Below are 10,994 nucleotides of genomic sequence, written 5' to 3'. Positions count from 1 at the left end.
ACCAAACTAAAATAATAATACAAATAATAGGAATCACAAATGAAGAAATGAAAGCAAGCAAAAAATATATACAAATAAAAGATTCCTCCCAGGATCTGGAAGTAACATGTACAGAACTACTAACAAAACGAGTACAATCTCCAAAGTAGACCACAAAAAAGGACTGTCTCAAAAAGCAAAAGACAAGTCAATATATATATAGAATGAAACGGGTGACTCTAGGACGCTGTGTGCTCACCCTCGGCTCCTGAATCTAACTGCAACTGACTCGATGTGAACGCTAGTAGTTGGTTCTCAGACATGCATAACGAAAACAGATGCAAAGTATAGTGAGAGTACAAAAACAATAGGAACCCAATAGTTATCCTAGGCCGACTAAGCAAGTAAAGCAAAAGTAATATCAAATGCGAGAATTTAAACCACAACCAGGAACAAGAGTGGAAAATATAACTAGGATTCACACAAGTATACTAACACACAAAAGAAGAAGCTAAATCCTACTAGGCTACCATAAACCCGACAAATACACTTGTGTGCAAGTTAAAATTAAAACTCGAGCAGACTCTCATAAGCCCAACGGGTGCAAGGAAGAGTTTGAAATAAGCTACGAGAATCCGATGAAGTTTCCAAGATTTCCATATTGCTTTTAAACTTGGTTTGTTGTGCTCCTGATATAGGAATTAAACATGAACCCAATTAGCTACAAGGACAGTCATTTTGTATTGAGCCGCTATGATTCTCCCCATTTTCTGAAAGTGTGAACAACTTTCAAACTGACCAACCCACTCTATTAATTAGATTCTAGAATCATCTGTCGTCTTCTTTGGCATTCCAAACAAGCAATGGCTGTGATTTTAGATACCACTCTTTCCTCAATTTCATACCACTCTTCCAATTCTCTCCATATTCTCAAGGTATCCAACATATTAGGCATGATTTTCTTACATTTTTTGCCCAAATCTTCTTTAAGCTCTCTTGAGATTTTTCAATTTCATGTTTTATATTATCTGTATTCTGATTGATTCTCTCTTCGCTGTTCTTCTGTCTTCATCTTTATTTTTTTTCCCCTTAATTTGATCCTTTTATATGTATTTATTCTTTTTCAGACTTCCAAATATTACTTTTTCAGTTCTATTCTTCTCAACTGGACAATTAGTAGAAAGTATGCTTTCTTTGGATTGTTGTCCAAATTTCTTCTAGATCTCTTTTAACTTTTCAATTCATAGCTGAAATTAATGCTAATGTCATGTTTTTCAATTCTAAATTTTGAATGAATTGGTGATTTTGTTGGCCAACTGCTGTTCGCTTGTAACTATGTGTAGAACATAATGTGTTTAATTTTAAAGATTCAAGTTTTCATCAATAAGAGAGCTCTTTATATTTATCAATATTTAACTACTCACTTGAAAAATAAATAATCATCTGTATTTTCAACTACGCACGACAGAAAATCATACGAGGAACACCTTATGTTAGGTGGACCTACTCGCCAATTTTTTTCATTTTAAGGATTGAGGAGCAGGTCTTCAGCTTGAATTTTCTGCTCTATCTATCAGTGATTCTAACCTAATTATATGTAAGAAAGATTGTTCCTTTGTTACTTAAACTAACGTTACCTTGCAGCTATGGCATATAAACATGACTTCTGGTCAAGTTTCAACTTTTCAGGTTCATGAACATCTGAGACTAAAGGTGAATTGCTTTCTTCCAAAGTTAGGTGTTTGAGCTTGGTTATTTTCTCATTTGTGACATCGGATTAATAATTCTATTGTATTGCATTGCAGCTATGTGATTTATACGAGAATGATTTTATCTTTGATAAATTTGAGTGTTGCCTTAGTGGTAACGGTTCATGAGTAGCAACTGGATCTTATAGGTGTGCAGACTTCTTCTTTTTCTTTCTTTCCTTTTGTTTCTCCACCAATGTGATTTATTTTCAATAAATCATTTCTACTATTTCAGCAATCTTTTTTCGTGTGTGTGGTTGTGCTGCGGAAAGCACAAAAGCAACTACATTAGGCCCGGGCAAAAACCCCAGGTACCTGTATTAAAAGTTTTTTAGCATGTGAATTTGTAAGGACATGTCGTAATTTCATGGTTTTTGATGCCTTTGATTATTCTCCTTTAGAAGACAAGTCCAGACCCCTTCGAGGCCATCCAGGTCCTTGAGAAGCAGTATAACACGTGTTGTGCTTTTCTAGATACAAACATATAGTTTCTTCTTATATCTGAGTATGCTCGTAATCTATATTTGCAAATTTGCCCCACCACTATGAATTATAGCTGAATCTTTATAATGCATTCTAGGATCAGAAGTTCCTGGTGCTGATGCTAATGGAAACTCATATGATTTCAAAACCAAACAGCTCCACCTTACGTGGCATCCAACAGAAAATTCAATTGCATATGCTGCTGCAAACAGCTTGTACGCGTATTATGCGTAAGGCATGACAGGAGGAATTGGTGTTCTCTTGGGTTGCATTTCTCGGAGTGCTTTTCCGAAAGGCTTCTTTTCAAATCAACTCGAGGTTCTACCATTTCTCACTTGCAGAATCCTTACCGACGCATATTACATGCTCTTAATGTTAAGGTCCAGAAATGGCTCAAAGAATGGACAATTTAGCAACTTATTTGTCAATGAACCGGTGTTCTTGTTCTCTTACCATATTCTGCTTCACCCTTCTCGAGATCTCCAATGTATCTGATTAACGTCAGGAGAGATGTCCTTATAGTTCTCCTTCAAGCAAAACTGCCAGATGTGCAGAAATTGTCACTGGATGTAAGGTAAATGCAGTTTTACTTTAAATCTTGTTGGAAAAAACTTGTTATTGGGTAGAGTTATTTTTTGTAGGATAAGTTGATGTTTTTTTGGGCAATAGTAGCTTTGTTTTCTACCCCTGTAAAAGTTAAAGGGTGCGGATATTTATTTACCTGCATTTTATTTGCTTTTGTAAAGTGAAAATTGCATTGCCGACCTTTGTATCACTTGGGGATCCTCAGTGCTTTGCATCCTTCCATTCTATACTTCTCCAACAGACTTGACTAAAACTAGGCTTGAAACTAAGCACTTCTGGAATTCGTTTTAGGGTAAAAAGATCAAGGACGATCCATAGGGTAAAAAAAGGTATTATAGAGTTTGAGATTTGGAGTTTATCTTACACTTGAAGTTTAGTTAACTCATTATATAAATTCTAAACTTTTAGTTTAGTTAACTCAGTGCTTTGCATCCTTCCATCCTTTAATTTTTCAACAGACTTTGACTTATATCAGGCTTGAAACTGAGCACTTCTAGAATTCTTTTTAGGGTAAAAAGTTCAAAGACGATCCATGGGAAAAAAGGTATATAGAGTTAGAGATTTGGAGTTTATGCTTCCCTTGAAGTTTAGTTAACTCAATTATATAAATGCAAAATTTCTAGATAGTCCCTTAACCTTGATATAATTGTCAGTAGCCACTCCAAAGTACTATGTAGTGATCAGTGGATAGACACCTCTACTTGATATAGAAGTATCTTCTCGACACCTGTGATTGTGTCCATAAGAGTCTTATTATAAGACCAAGTGCGTAAAACTTCTTAGCTTTCATTTGGTCGTTGATTTTGAAGTTGAAATTTGAATATTTGCGTTTTTTAAGTTGTGAATTTTCGAACTTGTGTTCGGACATACATTTTACTTGAAAAACTTTGAAGATTTTGAGTGGAATGGAACTTCTCCCTTGAAAACATTTGAAATTTACTTTAGGTCTTTCCTCCCTCTCTTCCAAATTAAGAGAGAATGAGGTTGTAGGGCTCGTTTAGATCGTTCAACAATTTCTAAGGCCTAAGAGGCAAAGAGCACAAAGGTTGCATTACAATTGATGATTCATGATTGGGAAATTGGCTATAAGGCTCTTTGATTCTAGCTTTTGATTAATTTAATTAGTTAGTTTTTCATATTTTTTTTTGTTCCAAATTTGGGAATTTTCTGTACTTATTTCTTGTGGCCTTTACATTCTAAATCGTGTCTTGATTAAATTTCAGGCGATTCTCTTCAGTCCTAACATGAAGCAAAGACCATCAATTAGGGATATCTGTGCTTTTTTGGAACAACTTCATCAACCTATCACACCAGGAGACTAAGGGCACAATCACTTGTTCATCCATATTTAGTTGCTAGAAACTTAATTGGTATGATCATTCTTCTAATTTTATTTTTAATTTGTAGCGAGAGTTAATGGAGTATGCATATGTGATTTTGCTGTTGAAAGATTTTTGACGTTCACCAATTGTTTGAAAAAATTTCTTAGCTAGAAAAAATCATACTTTGTTTACAGTGTTCAGTATAATTTGGATTTTGCGTACTCCTTTTAAAATCCTTGAATATTAGGAATTGTAATATAAACTTGGTGTTATTTCATTCCCTCATTGGTGAATGGTACCACTTCTCGAGTTAACATAACATGTATTGATCCCCTTGCTGATCCCCAGGTATTTATTTCATTTCAAAAAAATAACAAAAGTTCATTGTCTTAATGGTGAACTGAACTTTATCTGTTTTACACCTCTAGCTTCCTTTCAATTCTATTTGTTCTTCTACTTCCTATTATGTCCTTTTTGCTTAATGGATACTTGCGTTTCTTTCTTTTTTTAAATTTCCATCTAAAGAGACCCTTCGTTTCAATCTGTTTATCTTGTTTTGACTTGATGGAGTTTAAGAAAGTACAGTATACTTTTGCATGTTGTATTCTTAAATTAAAGATATATAAAATGTATGGAAGTATTATTTAATCTTGTAGTCTTAAATATGCAACGTGGGAAGTTAGAATTAAAGAGTTGTCAAAAAAGGAAAGTAAGACAAACAAATGAAAATGGAGGGAGTACTACATATTAGAGAATTTTCTCTCTTAATTCGTATGGGTTAGTAGTATTAATTGAAAATAAATTCGAAAGGATTGGTAGTTTTTATGTAATGGGACGGGTGGGAATGGTAAGTCAGGATCGTAGGATTTTGTCAATATATTAGTCGATTTTAAATTATTTTGCACAAATCAGTATCTAAAAGTCTAACCCTCTTCTTCACCCTTCCAAAGTAAAAGAACTCGGTATATGTTCCATTAATTAACTTGCCTCGAACAATTTAAGATGTAGTTATCTGGTATAGGCTTACAATTTAACTCATCCGTGGACATATGACACTTTGTCAAATTCTATAGTTGTCTATTCAGATTCTCCTTGCTGCACTTTGATTGTTTAAAATAAGATACTGGTACATAATGGAAGTAATGATATATAGTAAGTTGGGTTAGTTATTTTCTAGGTTCCTTCAATTTGTTCTGAAATTATTGCTTTGATCAGTTGGTGAAAATGTAGTATTGACAACTCATATGGTACCTAAGAAACAAAGAAGGAGCTTTGATATAAAAAAAAAAAGGTAATGGGGAAGGAGCTAAATTGCTTTTTAATCCTTAGTAAGTGGAAATTAGAGGAGAAGAACACGAGGAATCACGCAAAAGAAAAAAAGTAATTATGCGTCACAGATAAGTGGAATCAATGTAAAGGATATTCAACTCTAATGCTTCCTGGTAGGGCTTACCTTAAGATAAGAGATAACTGGAAAAAAGGGAAGTCAGTCCCCTTACATAGACATAATAGTAAGTTTTTTCCGAGTATGTGAATGTAGTTGGAATTTCCTAATGTAGTCTTCTGATATGTTTTAAATCTTCTTCCTTTTTGGATATTAATTGGAAAAGCTCTGTAGATGGATTTCCTTGCTCTCTTCAGCTTCCTCTATTTTCAACATCTGCTTAGTTCCTAATTTCTCCTTGCTTATGTGTTTCATGTTTGTAGATCCTTTCATTAGGACTTACTATAAGTTTTATAAATTAGCTGTTCAAAAGGTACCATTGACACCCCTACTCCCTTCTAATGTCTTAGTTTCCAAATAATTTATCAAATTTGAGAAAGAATTATATTTTTGATTTATCCTTATTGTAGTAATCGTGTTTGGCCTTTATTGACTGTGTGCCCTCCTCTCTAAAGGAGTATAAATTGGCTATTGGGTATAATAAATCTTTCTTTTTTTTGAGAAAGATAACAACATTGGGTATAATACTTTTTTTTTGATAAAGGTAACAATATTGGGTATAATACTCATAAGTAGTTTTTTTTCACTATTCCTCGATTTGATTTTATGTAAGCTCTCTCGCTCACACACACGTCCTCTTTGTACCATAGTAACTGTTTAAATGTTGCTATGGACTGTTATCGGCTTAGTGTTTTCTATTTCAAAATGTTTAATTTCTTATTCTCTTTTCGGAAAATAGGAAAAATAGTTCTTTGAAGAATACGAAGCAGCGAAATATTTGTGACAATGGACAAAATTTGCAATATCCTATATGGCTCTTAATTGGACTATGTGATTTATTGATGGTGCAAAGTACAAACACTGACAGAAAAGTGATACATCTTTATTGATCATGTAGCATATGGTGGTGGATAGGCTATAATGAGCAAATGAGACATATGCTTGGGTTTGATTTTGCAAGTGTATTAAAAGGAAGTACTATTAGAAAGGTCACGATTTCAGTTCTAGATAAGTGTGATATACATGATTCTATGTTTGTCATCTTCTGCCATGAATGGAATATTGTGTCTTTGCTCTTGTGAACTTATGATTATTTTTTAAACAATTTATGGTTATTTACTGTTTAAAACATATGTGAATGCAAGATTAGACACAAATGAATGACATCAGAATGACATCAAAATTCACGTTGTTAATTATAAAATTGGCGTTGGTTAAAATAATAAGGTAAAAAACAGATTTAACATGAGAATGAGCAGGAACTTATTAGTATTAAACTCTTAATATTTAGTAATCATTAGTTTGGATTTAGTTTATTTGAACCCATATTATTCTAATCTAGTAATTAGTTTATGGAAGAAAATAAAAATCTTTGATATTTAGGTAACTCTTTTTCGGAGGAAAAAGTTTTGTACTTTTATAAATTATAATTAAGAATAATTCTTTTCTACGATAAAACAGTAGGATAAACAATTTAGTCCTCAAATAAAATCTTATTTAGGCCTTTAGGGGGAGATTATTCTCCCAATTTTTTTTTAAAAAACAATTTCTCAAACTTTTGGCTCATTGTTATGGAAATCTTAAGCCTTGAAAGGCAACTTTAGAAAAATAGGGTGATGGAGCGGAAACAAAATTGTCTATTATTGAACAAGTTCAAGTACATTAAATAAAATTTATTTACTCCTGTTTGTCTTATTTGATACAATGACCTTATTTCATGTTTTAAAAAAGAATAAAACTTTTAAAATTTTAAAATAATTTTCATGACCTGAATCCTCGAGTTATGATGACGACTATTATAACCCATCAGTAGACAAGCCAATCCATATCCCAAAACTGCGAGTAATGGAATGTAAGAGTAGAAGACCAACATTCAACTAAAAATAATAATAAAGTAATAGGAACACAAAGGAAAGGACGGAAGCAAACCAAAAATATATACAAATAAAAGATCCTCCCCGAACTTGAAAGTCACATGCACATAGCTACTAACAAATTGAGTACAAGTCCCAAAAGTGGACCACAGAAACAAGACTATCTCAAAAAGCAAAAGACAAGTTAATATATACAGAAGGAGATGGGTAAATCCAGAACACTGTGTGCTCACCCTCTCCACTAAACAAGATTGTAGTTGGCTCGAGATCAACACTGATAGCTGGTGTTCGGATCTGCATTACGAAAATAGATGCAGAGTGTAATATGAGTAACAAAACAATAGGTACCCAATATGCATCATAGGCTGACCGAACAAGAAAAGCAAAAGTAATATAAAATGCAAGGATCTAAAACACTACCAAAGACAAGAACAAGGAAATCAAATAGGTATGTACACGAGCATACTCACTCAACGAGAAAGAGAGAAGCCAGCTAAATTCGTGCACAAGTTTAAAAGTAACAATCCGAATAGAATCCCATAATCTCGATAGGAACAAAGAAAGTTCAAGTGAAATGAAAGAATCTGATATAGTAGCAATAGTGTCACAATTTCTCGCAGACTTGAATCGAATGAATACGAAAGGATCAAGGACTTGAACATAGATCTAGAATAACCAAGTACTTGAACCAAGGATAAAGATGATTGTGGGCTTGACCACATGTAAATATGACCAAGGAATTGAATCGAGGTAATAGTAGTTATGGACTTGAACCAAGGCTAAAAGGTAACTATGGACTTGAACCAAGTCTGTAAATGACGGTGGACTTGAACCATGGTTAATTAAAGCCAGAGACTTAAATCGAGGCTATAATACCAAGCCAAGGACTTGGAACTGTGTCTGGTGGAGTGAATTGGGACTTGAACCACAAATAGAGACGAGTCAGTCATAATTAGGATGAGAGGATAACCGAGCATCATGAGGAGTACCCCCAATCTGAATGCCATCAATAAATCACTCCACCCTGAACCACATCCAACCATAATCGACGAGTAGACTTCCAAAATTAAGAATCAAGTAACCCCGGATCGATGAAATCAGGGTATTATGGATAAGAGGTCCCAAGAGTAGTGTTACTACCTAACTAAGGCCCAAACTATTAGACTCAAGTCTGTTATATCAGTCTATAGGGAGTTAAGCCATCTGAAGTAACGTCGGAGATGTTTCAAGGCCTAACAGCTCCAAAAACATGTAAGTTTATGGCAATCACTAGTCTAAGCCTAGGCTAATTCCAAATATGCTTCTATCGATCTACATCAAACACACAATACACACCACAAAGTATGGATTATCAACAATAACAGGTGACATGCTTCAATAACTCGAAATACCCAAAAATAGAACCAAAGGCATAGTTTTTAGAAATTTAGCGTGCTCTATATCCAATTACCCCCAATCTCATACAAATCAACATACAAATGCTTAATCATGCTTAGTCTAAGGAGAAGGAAGCCGTAGCCTACTATTAGGCCGATCGCACGCGCTCCAAATTAAGTAATTGGAGCTTTTCCCTTCCACACGGCCTCAGAATGCTACCATGCTATAAAAAAATAGAATCACAATGTCAATGCGACCGTTTCAACACCAAAATTATCAAATTCGGAGACAAACCAATTTTAGAGTTAAAAATAGAAATGTGGAACCCGCTCTAGTAAATCTAAAATTGACTCCGTGAAAAGGTTCCAAACACTACCCTGAACTTTTATTCCAAAATAGAACATAATTCGGGGCTTGAATTAGTGGGAAACAAGGCCTGGAACCAAATCACATTTTAGGCTAAGAATTACCTTAATGGCAGTAGGTTATTACATAAATTTACTCCAAACTATGAGTCTCCAACTCTCTATGAACACTCATATACGTTCTCCCAACGAATTCCCAAAACCTAGCCTTCGAATCACTCAATTTGGACAAGAAACGACTGAGATATTCACTTTTAAATATTGAGAAATGGTGTTGATCATGTCTGGTTTTAATTTTAAAAAACCAGATGAGCTTGTTTATTGCGATCGCGAGGACAAGCATCGCGATCACGACACCCCACCAAAATGACCATCACGATCGCGAGAGTCGGGTCTCATAGTCACGAAGGCCAACTGTGGTAAACCCCCAGTCAAGCCTTGATCGCGACCGCGACTAAGGGCCTCACGATCGCAAAGGCTTCATCGCGATAGCGATGAAAAAAATCACTAGCACCAGCAAGGTGCTGCAACAACAAATTTTGCCAAGTTCAAATTCCCTAATGGGGTGTTTGAAATTCATTTAGAATTTCATGCGCGCAAAATAAATATGGTACCCCATAAAATTCGACGTTTTAGACTCAATGACGCATTCAAAATTCTAATACGAGGTCATTTTAATAAAAAGTGGGTCTCACACCCAAGTGTCATTTTTAGCCAATTTCCACAATAGGCCTCAGGATTAGACTAGAAACCTCAGAAAGTGTCATGACCCAATTTCTCAATTCATGATGGCATCTGCTAACACCCACCAGCAAGTAATCCTAACCCTAAACCTTAGCTCCGAAACAGAGGCAATGGGCTATCAAGCGGAAGATGAACCAATAAAGCAGAAAGTAAATAGTAATGAGAAGAAAGAACACTGCTGAAATAAAATACAAGAAACCACCCCAAGAACTAGCATCAGTCGATAATCGAGGATCTAAATCAAAATAAGAGTACAAGGCTTTTAAAATAAAAATATAAGTAATGACAGTCTTTGAAAGCAAGTAAAGACTAGTCCTAGCCCAAAATAGATAGAAATCGGCAACTTCGTACACGAGGAGCTCACCAAATCTCAGAATCACCAGCTGCTCCATACCAGTCCAAATCAATGGTGGTAACCCGTACTATAATCTACAGGATGCAGAAGTATAGTATGAGTACCATGCGAATGGTACTCAGTAGGTGTCACACCCCGAGAGGGTACCCTAGGTGTGGCCGGCACTTAGAAACCATCTCTAGCTTCCGAGAGAATCACTTGGTGTCATCACTCATTCATTCATCAGCAAAAGACTTAAGTGAAAATAAGAATACTTATGTGGGTTCTCCATCATCAACATCAAATGAAAGAAAAAATCCTTAGAAGAAGTAGTTTCAAAGGAGAACTACTCCAATTACATCATCAAACTCTGTCTATGAAGCCTCTAACACTATCAAACGGTGCCAATGACATGTCCATGACTACCTCAAAAGAAACATAATACTTAACAATAATAAAAAGATAAAGAGTTCCTCCGAATACAAGAATGACTCACCAAATAGATGGAAAGTAATGATCTTCACCGATGCGTCTGTTGAGAATCTCTAACACCTGTATCTACATCATAAAGTGATGCAGGTCAAATGACGTCAATACATAGAATGTAGAGTATGTAAAATGAAAGGAAAGTAAGGACGAATATCAAGAAACTCCTCTTAGGAAGACTTAACTCAGAACTCAAAATCATCTCAACATCAATATGTAATGCAAGTTTAAAAATAATAATAAGCAATGCTCA

The 10,994-nt window shown here is 34.8% G+C and overlaps 1 long non-coding RNA gene across 2 annotated transcripts; it reads left to right on the top strand.

Annotated features, from left to right (window-relative positions):
- Positions 1-637: 637 nt before the first annotated feature.
- On the top strand, positions 638-6,644 carry LOC129893347 (uncharacterized). 2 transcript variants are annotated; one of them, XR_008767428.1, is made up of 7 exons: positions 638-914; positions 1,624-1,692; positions 1,785-1,876; positions 1,963-2,038; positions 2,308-2,784; positions 4,019-4,165; positions 6,301-6,644. It is a non-coding gene; the product is annotated as an uncharacterized LOC129893347 (long non-coding RNA). The 2 variants fall into 2 exon arrangements; XR_008767433.1 differs by lacking the exon at positions 638-914 and adding an exon at positions 1,144-1,162.
- Positions 6,645-10,994: the final 4,350 nt, after the last annotated feature.

The sequence above is a fragment of the Solanum dulcamara genome, chromosome 1 (assembly GCF_947179165.1).
Source record: "Solanum dulcamara chromosome 1, daSolDulc1.2, whole genome shotgun sequence".
NCBI lineage: Eukaryota > Viridiplantae > Streptophyta > Magnoliopsida > Solanales > Solanaceae > Solanum > Solanum dulcamara.
This window is presented reverse-complemented; position numbering and strand designations above follow the sequence as displayed.